Source organism: Lynx canadensis, chromosome A2 (genome assembly GCF_007474595.2).
Source record: "Lynx canadensis isolate LIC74 chromosome A2, mLynCan4.pri.v2, whole genome shotgun sequence".
Taxonomy (NCBI): Eukaryota; Metazoa; Chordata; class Mammalia; order Carnivora; family Felidae; genus Lynx; species Lynx canadensis.
The window spans coordinates 44706489-44718701 of NC_044304.2; the positions used below are offsets into that span (position 1 = coordinate 44706489).

General features: G+C 36.1%; 1 protein-coding gene across 1 annotated transcript in view; it reads left to right on the forward strand.

Annotated features, from left to right (window-relative positions):
- Positions 1-12213, forward strand: part of CNTN4 (contactin 4) — a 460587-nt gene that overhangs the window by 218154 nt on the left and 230220 nt on the right. The window lies entirely within an intron of this gene.

A 12213-nucleotide genomic window follows, 5' to 3' on the forward strand; every position in this document is an offset into this window, starting at 1 on the left:
CTTGGTTCAGAAGAGCAACAGGGGTCATGCTGGAATCTTCTGGAAACTCTAGCAGAAAAGTTATGAGGCAGAGACACACCCAGAAATGTTGGAATGGAAATGACCTCGGAAGTAACCTTGCAAAGATGGAAAGATGACATGGCAGTGCTGGCGTGCATGATGAGCCAGTAGTTGGATATGAGCTGGTCTCATATTTTTTTTAAAATGAGAGCACTAGTGATTTCAATGGTTCATGCAGTCTGGAACATGCTTCGTGCTAGAGCTCTCATAAGAACCCACCATCACCTTGCAGTAGAGTGAAGTGCCCTGCACTGCCTATGTGCATTGACCTGCATTAAAGAAAGTGGGGAGAATAAACAAGCCTGCATTGGGGAAGGAGAGGAAGCAGGTCATTGGTGCTGACGTAAATTAAACCCAAGATCCAAGTCTCTTGGTTCTCATATGTTTGGGTTCATCGTCTGTGCAAATGGAATGTTGACTGAATGATTTACCCCCAGCAAAAAGTACTTCCTTTCATCTCCCATGGAACCTTCTCTCTACCACTCTACAACACCGATTACTTCCTTTATACCTTGTATTGGAACTATTTATGTGCTTGTCTAATAGAGATTGTAAACTTCTCTTTTTTTTAATGTTTTAGTGTTTATTTTTGAGAGAGAGAGAGAGAGAGACAGAGCATACGCAGGGGAAGAGAGAGAGAGAGAGAGAGAGAGAGAGAGAGAGAGAGAGAGACATGGAATCTGTAGTATGCTCCAGGCTCTGAGCTGTCCACATGGAGCTTGACATGGGGCTTGAACTCATGAACCATAAGATCAGGACCTCAGCCAAAGTCAGATGCTTAACCGACTGACCCACCCAGGCACCCCAGATTGTAAACTTCTTGAGGTCAGGGACCTTGTTTGATTTATCTTCGTACTCTCCAGACCATCTACCACATATGACACCATAAATAATATAAATGGGGAAAAGGGAGGAAGGAAGGAGTGATGAGGGAAGGAGCTCAGACTGAAGAAAGGATGGTGTTATGGACTGAATGTTTATGTCTCCCCAAAATTAATATGTTGAAATCTTAGTGCCCAGTGTGATGGTATTAAAAGGTGGAGCCTCTGGGAGGTGGTGAGGTCATGGTCTTGAGGGTGGATCTCCCATGAATGAGATGAGTGCCCTTTTGAGAAGAGACAGGGAGGGCTTCCTGTCTCTCCATTCACCACCACTTGAGGATACAGTGAGGAGACAGCCATTTGCAAACCAGGAGGCAGACCTTCACCAGACACCAGATCTGCCAGCAACTTAATCTTGGACTTCCCAGTCTCCAGAACTGTGAGAAATAAATGTTGTTTAAGCCACCCAGTCTGTGGTGTATTTGTTGTAGCAGCCCAAACACTAAGGCTGTAAGATCTCCCCAAGCTCTGAAATTCTCTGGCTCTGTAAGATTTCTGAGGCAGGAAACAGTAACGCTCTCTTAAAGCAGCACATAAATTATCACAGTACTGGTTTGGTGATCGTCTGCCTTTAGGAAATCAGGGTATATTTAGTATGCCTGCTCATTTGTTTCTGCCATTTCTTCAGTTATTTAGAGTTATTTTGAGTTTTATGTTTGTTTTTGCTGGGAAACTGTATTAAACTTTTAGATGCAAAATGAAAATATTTATTAGGCTCCTCAGATGTTACCTGAACTAAGGTGACTTTAACTTCAGTTCTAAATAAGAAAGTACAAAACTATATCAAGACTGCTGTGTCACTTAACACTACTTTGCACCCTTCCTGGCATTCTCTGTGGGGGCCCAGAGCTGAGTTGGCAGAAGGAGAGTGATTTATTCCTGCACATTTGGAAGTAGAAGGGAAGTAAATAGATTCTACTTTTACATGATCTTCCTCTTTTAAAGGTTAATACCAATATTCCCTATCCTATTTTTTCTGTTTTTCTTTGTTTTCCTGCCCTTAATTTTCTGTAGCCCTTATCATCATCAAAGATACTGAGTATGGTTTATTTATTTTGTTAATGGTCATTCTATCCATGTTAGCCTCTTTGCGAAGAGATTTTTGTTTTGCTTTGTTTTGTTTTGTTTTGTTGTTGTTCGCTAATACATCCCCTGTGCCTTTAACGGTAGCTGTCATATAATAAGGGCTCATTGTAGGCATATTATAGGTATTGATTGAATCTGTATTAGTTCTCATCTCCCTCAACAGTGCATTTAAAAGCAAGGGACTTGACTGATGGCATTTCCAAAAAGTGACAGGTTTACCACACTGCAGCCTTATCTCTGATTTCTCCCAGAAAATAAGTGAAACAGCATCCATAGCAAAGAACAGTGAAATAGCATCCATAGCAAAGTCTAAGTAGATGATGAATAAACACATAGCTTGCATGCATATTTGATGATAGTTTTATTTTCAAAACGGTAATGAGATAAAAATATATGGTTGAAGTTGCCAAAGCAACTTAAATTCAACATAAATAACTGCTGCTCTTCATCTGGGAATTTCATTTATATACAGAACTTTTTTTTATGTCCTTAAAAATTTTTGAGTGGTATACTAGATACAGCTTATGCAGCATCTAGTACCCCAAGGAATGTTTTTTCTCAAAGAAGGGAAACGAAAAGGGCAGAGAAATATCCTCTTTGAGCCAGTGATGCAACAAACCTGTTACTTCTAACAGCTTTGATTTCCCGAAAATAACTAGATGGCAAAGGGTGTCCAATTTCTTAGGAGCAGTGAATATAAGAAGGCTGGCATTTTTCTTTATGAGTCACCATTCACTCTTTTATTGGGTCAAAAATCCAAAACTGAGAATGTGGTGAGGACTCTTCGATTTGCTTTCAAAGCAAAACTTTATTGCAAAGCATAAGAATGTCAGGAAATACTGATAAAGTATGCCTCTCCCTTTGAAGTTAACAATCAGTGTAATTTCTTCTCAAGCTTCTTGGGAAAAGAAATCCCTACTTTTTTGGATACAAATAAGAGAATGTTTAAATATGAAAGCACCTACCTAGTTTCATTTTTAAGGAGGAAGTGAGAAACTGCCCCTCCTAGAGATGGTACCCACTTCCACTTAGTGGTAGGCAAGCTTGAAGGTGAACTCAGTCCTTGGGCTTGTATCCTTAAAAGGTTAACAAAGTACAAGATGTGGAATGAAAAAGTTTGAGATGAAAAGATTTCTTTCACTTTAAAGCATGGTGCTTCACGACCAATTGTATGGATGGGTAGATTTGTGGTCTCTAGGGTTTGCTCATGATCTGTGGCCTATATGTCTCCATTTAGTAATATGTTCCAAGGTTTTTCCTATAGATTACTGACTTCACAATGGCTTCCTGATGCATGCCTTTTCAGAGAATATTTATTCTAGTGTTACTTGAATATATCTGATTTGCCCTCTAGGATTGCCCGTTTTTTGAGAAGACTGGTACAATGAATTACAACTTGCTAATTTTAATTTTCAGAGGGGAGAAGAAAAGGCTATGAAGTAAAAATACAAAATGAAGAATCATGTTTCTTTCTGTCAAAACTGTAATGATCATAAGTCTATCAAATTACAGAATTCTCACACTAGATGAAAAACAGATAATTGTATGATATATCACTGACTAGCTGATAGCCCTGATCACAAATAACAGACCCATGCAATTTGCATGATGTTTGATATTTTCATTATCTCAGGCATTTCCTGAGCCTCAGGGGTCAGTGGATGGGAGGGTATTTCTTATACCAAGTAATGAACTTATTTCATATGCTGATTGTATTTCAGTCTTAGTGGATCTGTGAGCTTTTATATTAAGGCATGGTAGGTGGCTTAACTCCTTGATTAGAGATGTAGTCTTAAAGGTACCATCCACAGCATCCTGGCCATCGAGCACCCATAGGTTTTTTTTGTAACATGACCCTGTGTCATGTGGACAAATACAAGAAAGTTCACTTTAGGCCATCAAGTCTTGTTGACTCAGTGTTGTCCTCAGGAAGGGGATTGATGCTCAACAAATGCTAATTAAGTACCTAAAATGTATCAAACACTGTTTTGGGCACTGTGCTGCAAACTGATAAAGACTAAAAAGATTGCTGCCCCAGTGAATCTTCATCTTGGGGTGGGGAGTGGTGGGTAGGGGAGACAATAAACCAAATAGCATAGAAGCAAATCGTCTTTACAGATGGTGGTGACAATTGCTATGTGAGACATAATAATAAAGACGTGATGTGATGGAGAGTAACCAGAGCCAGGTGATGGTCTCCTTGAGATAAAGCCTCAGAGAAGGCTACCCTGGGGAAGTGACATTTGAAATGAGTCCTAAATATGGAAATGATGAGCCAAAAGATGAGTCGAGTGCATTCCAAAGGGAACAGCAAATATGAAGGTCTTAAAACAGGGTTACCCGTAAAGTGTTTGAAGAACCGAAAGCAAAACATGTTTATTATGTTTAAGGAAGGTGAAAAATACAGGAAATGAGACTGGGGACATAGGCAGGGACCTATGTAGAGGTCCTTGATAGAGTACAGTGAAGATTCCATATTTTATTCTAAAATGTACTAAGCCAAATCCTTTTCTGAAACCTTTGTTTCTGTTTCTGTTGTATAAACATGAAACCAATGATAGGGAATGCAGCTTCCTAACCATTAACACTCCTGAGTCAGGATGATATGCGAAAAGAGATGAGCTCCTGTAGAGAAAAATGCTGGTAATAATAGCTTGTATTTTAGAACACCTGTCTCCAAAGGAGAACATTATTTATGATGCCATATCGCACTAATCGCAGTAACCTTGTGATTTAGATAGGTACAGGTTTTTATGGAATACATGAAGAAACTTAAACATTTTAAATCGAGTTGTTCTTTGACTTCTTAAGTAGCACAAAGGTCTAGATAAAATAGAATATGCCCCCCCCAAAAAAAATGAAGAAAGAGAAAAAAACTAATATGAGAAGTAAAAAGAGCTACCAAGAGGGTCATACACTTAGAGCACAAAGGACAGCAAAGCAACCTTTATTTTCTTGAAAAGTCAAGAAAATAATAGAAGAGGGGTGAAAAAAATGTGCATTTTAAATAGTCAACTACACAATCAACAAGTATGGTTTCATCTTTTAAATTGAATTCTATGTACGGGTCGCCTGGGTGGCTCAGTCGGTTAAGTGCCGACTTCAGCTCAGGTCACGATCTCGCGGTCTGTGAGTTCGAGCCCCGGCATCGGGCTCTGGGCTGATGGCTCAGAGCCTGGAGCCTGCTTCCGGTTCTGTGTCTCCCTCTCTCTCTGCCCCTCCCCGTTCATGCTCTGTCTCTCTCTGTCTCAAAAATAAATAAACGTTAAAAAAAATATTTAAAAAAAAATTGAATTCTATGTAGAAAAGAGGCTAAAAGCATACATTTTTGGATTAGGTAAACCTGGATTTTAATTCATTCTCTTCCTTATAGTAGGCCTTTGATCTTGATTGTTAATTTTTTCTTTGTATAAAATGGGATTAGTGATAATACTTCATAAAGTTGTTGGAAGGATTAAATGAAAGAATACATGGAAAGTGAGAAATTGAGTTCTTTATGGAAGCCAGTTAAAACTAGCATTCCTTTTTTTTTTAATTTGCTAAATAGTATTTACAAAATGATTACTTTCCCAAACAATCCACAGAAGCCTGCTTAACACATAACAACACATTTTAAGCTCTTTCCTGGGTTTTGTGGCTGGAAACAGAAAATGACGCAGTAATGTGGTATAAGAGAAAGAGGAGTGTAACCTCCCCTTTTGCAAAATGCAAGATTGCTGACCCCAGGCAAATTTGTCTTTGGCAATCTCTACACACCTTTTCTCATCCTATTTTTTAGGTCATTAATCCCTTCTTGAGCTTTCTAAGCCCTATTCTACCCTCCCCATTACTTCATAGATAACATTTTCTTTTGTTTCTTTTTTGGCTAATCAAAACTCCCATTCAAAGAATCCCTACTGCTCTTATTTACTTAAGAGGAAGCAATCTGATTGGATTAATTTGCCCTTCACTGTAAATGACTACTGGCAAGGCAATGCATTTGCAGCCATTTATGTTTTTAAAATGTAATTTCTGCAATTCCAAAATAATCCCTAAATTACAGAGTTTTCATCTGACATGAGTAAAAAGGGTAGAAAAAAAATTCAGACATTTGGAGGGAGAACATTGTGCAGTCACAGTCAGCATCTGGGAGAGCTCCCACTGGCTCTTCCTTTGTACTTGGAAATAAGTGCTCTCAGAATTTTCATAGGGTTGTCCATAGTAGCAGCATTAGGGACAATGAAAGAACAAGGTCGTAAGTCAGTTCTATGAATGACTCATTTGTAAATTGAGTGTACATTAGCTTAGAAATATTAATAAAGCCCTTTGTTATCTATACAAAGATATCCAGGAAAGAGATTTGCTTTACTTTGCAATGTCAGACCATCGCCTAGCATCAGATTCTGGTCCCTTACTTTAGGGACCAACAAATTGGGATATTTAATATCGGATGTTTAGCATAGACAAAGGTTTTTGTTTCGTTTTGTTTTACTTAGTTGTTAGAAAGATAAGATAGCTGACACGAATACTTGGAACTGAAAAGGAACTCAAAAAATATTTGCTGAAGACTGAATAAGCAAATGGAAAAGTTAATGACATAAGGAAAAGCAAGATACTGACAAACATACCTATCAATATTTTATAATCATATATATATATATATATATATATATTTCAGTTTCCATTTATACCCATCTGTTTACAACTAGTATGCAGTGTGAACTTATAAATTTTAAGTTCAATGAGTAAATTTATATAATCAGTAAATAATAAAATGTTTCATAATTTATTTCTGTTTTGAAACATGTTTGCATACTTTGTAGAAGATAAACCTACATCCTATTTTAGTGTTTTATGAAAATGCTACCACATTTACATTAAAAAGTGGTACAAGCTCTCTGAGACCATATCATCATAGGTTCTTAAGGAAAATTTTCTGAATCCTTTATATGTGAGTATATCTTAATTTTAAGTCATATAAAGACTATAGTTCACACACTGGAAAGGATAAGGTAGCTGGCTTACTTCAGCTCCTATTCAGACTTGAAAACACAATTAAGATGAACAAAAATAGATGTATTTTAAGTCCTATTAGCATTTTTTGCCATGGTAGGATTGACTTGACCACTCTGGTGTTACTTTTTCTGGTGGAAGTTTAGACTCACAAGCTTTCCCCCAGTAAGTCACTTTCTGTATGGTTTCCTTAGATGCCAAGAAATGATAATGATAATGCTAACATTTATGGGCTACTGACTTTGGATCAGACAGTATGTTAAATGCTTTATATGCATGATCTTAATCTTCAAAGAGCTCTATGAGATAGAGATTTTTGTCCTAATATTAGAAATGATGAAAGTGAGGTTCTAGGAGATTAAATAACTTACCTACATTGTACAGCAAGAAAATAAGAGTACCAGATTTGTACTCAGGTTCTTCTGACTACAAAATCAGCATGTTAAACCATTATGCAAGTCTTCATCTTGTTATGTATTCTCACTGGGAAACCCAGTCACCTATGCCAGTTGTACTAATGGCTTCTTCCTTCTTCCTGAGTGGAAAGAATGTGACAAATGTGGCTTGCAATTCCTAAGGTTTTATAAATTTAGACTTACTTTCAGTATGAGTCTCTAGAATTCAAGAAACCATGCAAATGTGCATCCACAAATACATACACTCAGGAAACAAATGGCAGATTCAAGACCTAATTTTAAATATGCTACATGATAATCAATTTTTAAAGTTATGCTCCAAAAATACTCCTTAAAAAAAACAAACAAATGGTACAATCATCATTATGAAAATCATATTCATAACAAATGTATTGCTTGACCATTTTTCCAAGTTGGTATTGATTTCCTTATTGATTGCTACTTTCAAAATTGGAGGAAGCAATAACAAAGGATACTGGTGATAGAAATTTCTTGTTCTAAGGCCACCCTGTAAGAATTAATAGAATCCAGGCTTACCCAAATTAGGAAAAACTGAATTGGTATTTTTTTAGCATGTAGTAAATAATACATGCATTAAAAATGCATGCATTACTTGCATGGTTTACTGTATCATTCTTCCTCTCCCCTTTTCTCCTGCCTCTTTGTGGATTATTAACAAACCATGATGTGTGTTATGATCCCATTAACATCTTCTAGACATTTTAAAACTAAACTTACACTCTTCTCTGGGTGGTCCCACCCTGTGAATGGCTTCAGCTCTTCAGTGTTCAGTGGGTCATGGGTAGTCCCTTAGTGTTGGCCTACATGAGTTACTTTTTCTCACTTACTGTTACTTCTCAAAAAATATATATTGGGCCCTCTGGATGTTTTCTCTAGAGTACCTCCAGATATTTGTTGGAAGGTATCTTTTCCTTTCCTCTAAACATTTAATAACTTTACAGACAGGAAATATATGTAGATTTTCCCCCCTCACTCCCTGATTTACTCTGTAGTTTGAATTATAAGTATTTTCATATATTAAGACATTTTATTATTTATCGCATATTGCAGCTTTAAGACCTTTGTATGCTTTTACTCCCGCAGGAATTTAAATGCGAACTCATTTCCTCTATGCACTCAATACACATTCCAAGTTCCATAGCATATTTTCTAATCTCATTTAAAAATGAAATGCTGATATTACATTCCATAGCAGAATAAAGGACAATTGTTTCCACAGGAAAATATGATATGAAAACACATCTGCCACAAAATTGTGCATCCTTTAGCGTATGATTTCTAGAAAAATTTATGTAAAATGCTGATGAATGAAATCAACACCGAAAAGTATAGCCACTTATTTTTTAAATGTCTACGAATCACATGTCAGTAAACCATATACAGAGTTGGAAAAATAAGCTGTTGTGAAAAACCACAATACATGGATATTAATTCCTTGTCTTACATATACGTTGTTTATTCAACCATATCTTTAGTAATTGACTACATTGTTCAGCTACCTTTCGTTAACAATGCAGCGAGCATACTTCTTAATAGAGTTGTTTCTGATTGTTTTCTCCTCATTCAATTTCATCCTTTTTACCTACTGTTTAAAATCCCTACATTGAGTACTCACCCACAAGGAAAAGCAAAGAAATAGAAGATTTGGAACGAAATGTACCTACTCATTGCTCTGTGCATTGAAATGTGGATTTTCCTGCATAATCACTAAAGAGCTTACAATTCATTCAAAGATTTTTATTTTTGTCACTAAGCTGTTGAGTAACTAGTTTGAATGTTCTTTTTCACTAGCTTCCACTAAATCAGTGGGGAAGCCATAGAGTCTGGTGTTTGAGACCAGTAGCTTTAAAGGGAGACAGATATAAATTTGTATTTTTCTGACCACTTCCTGGGTGGTGAAGATGATACTGAACCTCTCTGAACTTCACTTATATCACCTCCAAGTTGGAAATTTAAACTATGATGGAATAAATGAGATATATATGAAAAGCACTTGGCACATGGTATGACCTCAGTACATTTTGCAGGTAGATGCTATTATTGCTATTAGGTCAATGGTCATGGTAACAGAGCATTATCCATAATATATTCTTACTATCTTGTAAAGTCTGTTGCCAATGATCATTACTCAGTACCAAGGCTTTGGAAATAAAGTGACTCTAAAATAATAATATGTGCAGGACTACTGCTGACAAAGTACACAAGGTTCAAAAAATACCCATTCACACACATAGTTCTTTGATTTGTATAGTTACCACACTGCTAGTAATTAGGATCTGGATGGATAGTTGTATCTGAAAAGACCAGTTTTGGACATGGAATTTTTCCTTAAACATGTGCATAACTATAGTGTCCTTTGTTTATCAGTAGCTATAGCTCTCTAGAATTCTCTCTAGAATTCATTTACTATTAGGAACACTCTTATAAATAGAATGATTGGATTATGACCTGCCACTGTATAACAACATTCTTTACTGGACAAAACAAATACATTGAACACCAGATTTGTAGCACAATCTTTGTGTTTGGCCTTGTGCTTTTCAAGTACTATCTCATTTAATCTTTGCCCATGACTCTTACTTTAAAACAAAGCACATTTATTTGCATTTATTTATGAGAAAATGAAGACTTGCCCAAGGTCAGTTACACAGCTAATACATGGCAGAGTTGATTTCAAAGTCAAATCTGTCCAAATGCAGTCTTTTTACTCACTATGTAAGTAGGGTTTGCCATCTGGAATTTGTATCAACTAACTACTAAGAAATATGTCCAAATATTTTCACAAATACCAGATTAGTTTGATATATTCTGACTGCCCGAACCTTGTAGAACTGCATGAATTCATAAACTGAAAAGGAAGAAACAGGAATCCAGTTTTTCAAGCTCATTAAGGACAATTAAAGATCATTTAAGCACATTACATGTGCTTCTCATTTTTTTCCCCATTTCTAAATGCTCCTCCTCTAATCAGAACCATGGTGGACTTTGCCTAAATAAGACTTGACCTCAATTACCTATTAGCCCTTAATTTTTTATGCAACTCTGGTATTGCGATGGGATGTTCGTACAAAAACTTAGATGACGTATTCTAAGAACCTATATGCAGAAGTGACAATTCAGAATGATTCACTGTCACTTTTAGGGATGATGGTTTATAATATTAAACCATTTTCCATAATAAAGTTTTTTAAATCTCTCGTTTAATCTTTTTTAAGGCTTCTCTGACCATTTCCTTGGAAGAAAATATCATGTCTTAGCCTTACCTGATGCTCATTGGATTAAAAGAATTTTATTACAACAGAAATGTTATTCAAGTTAGAGTATTTTTGTGTATTGTACTCAGTATGTCCTCCAGGTGTCCTGGTTCACACCTCAGCTCTGTCAGTCTTTGGCTTCCTGTGATTAGGTGTTATCTGTCAGTCCTGCCCACTATACTCTCGGGTCCCTACAGGGCAGGCGCTGTGTTCTCACAGTGCCTATATCAAAGCCTGACAACCAAGTGATGTTTAATGAAATTTTTATAAGTACTTAGTTGAAGAAAATAATGTATGCTTTTAAAATTTGCATAATTCCAGAAGTTGGTAACGAAGATATGTATGTGTCTAAATTTTCTTTAATATCCTGACCTCTCCTTAAAGTCAAGCCTAGTTATAGAAGCATCCCGTTTGGGTTTTTTTTTTTTTTTTTTTGACTGCAGGAAGTCTGTCCACTTTATTCCCCTAGCTTCATAACTTACTCATGTAACCTTTAACAAACCTCATGGTGCCTCTCTTTTCTAGACTATAAAATGGAGACATTAATGGTAATCAATCCATATAATTGTTGTTAGAATCGCTTCAGATAATCATCATGAAATACTTGCCAAAATGGCCAGCATGTAGGAAATGGTCAGTAAATATTACTGATCTCCAGTGTGCACAGCTTGCCGCCCTGCTGAACATACTTGTTTTGGAATAATCTTCAAATCCAATAAGAGGTTGTGAAATCAAATGTTTTAGACAACAAAAAATGAAATGGCACTTAAAATACTTCTTGTTGAGAGGGTTTACATTTGGGAGGACAGGAAAAAATATTTTTTTAAACAGTAATATGTCACTTTATTAGACATATTTTTTACATTAACTCATTTTTATTGGCAACTGCTTGTTCGCTGACTCAAACTGTGATCTTTGGGTTTGTAATGTCTTATCTTTCTAACTATACCTGACCTCCTTGACAGAAGGGAGCTTTTTTTTTTTTTTCAAAACAGAATCTTGGACAGTACTTTATAAATATTTAAAAATATACACGTACTTTGAAACAATTATGTATATGTGCATATGTCTATTTGTACATTGTATATGATGTGTGTGCATATCCAGAGAGAGTCCTATTCTAGTTACATATGTAGAGGGACATGTATAATTGCATATAATAGAATGGTTTGTGAAGTGAATAGGATTGAGTATCAGATATTATGAATGTCGTTCCTGATAATATTTAATTACAAAAAGATGTTGGGGAAGTCACTTAACTTCATTAAACCTTGGTTTCTTCATTTAGATGTGCACCATCTAATAGGATTTTCTGCATTGATTTGAATGTTCTATTTCTCTGCTATCCAATATGGTAACCACTAGCTAGCTACATGTGGCTGTTGAACTCAAAATGTAGCTAGTGTGGCTGAGAAACTGAATTATACATTTTATTTAATTTTATATGTTTTAAATATAAATAGACACATGTAACAGGTAGCTCCATTACAGTATACAGAATCA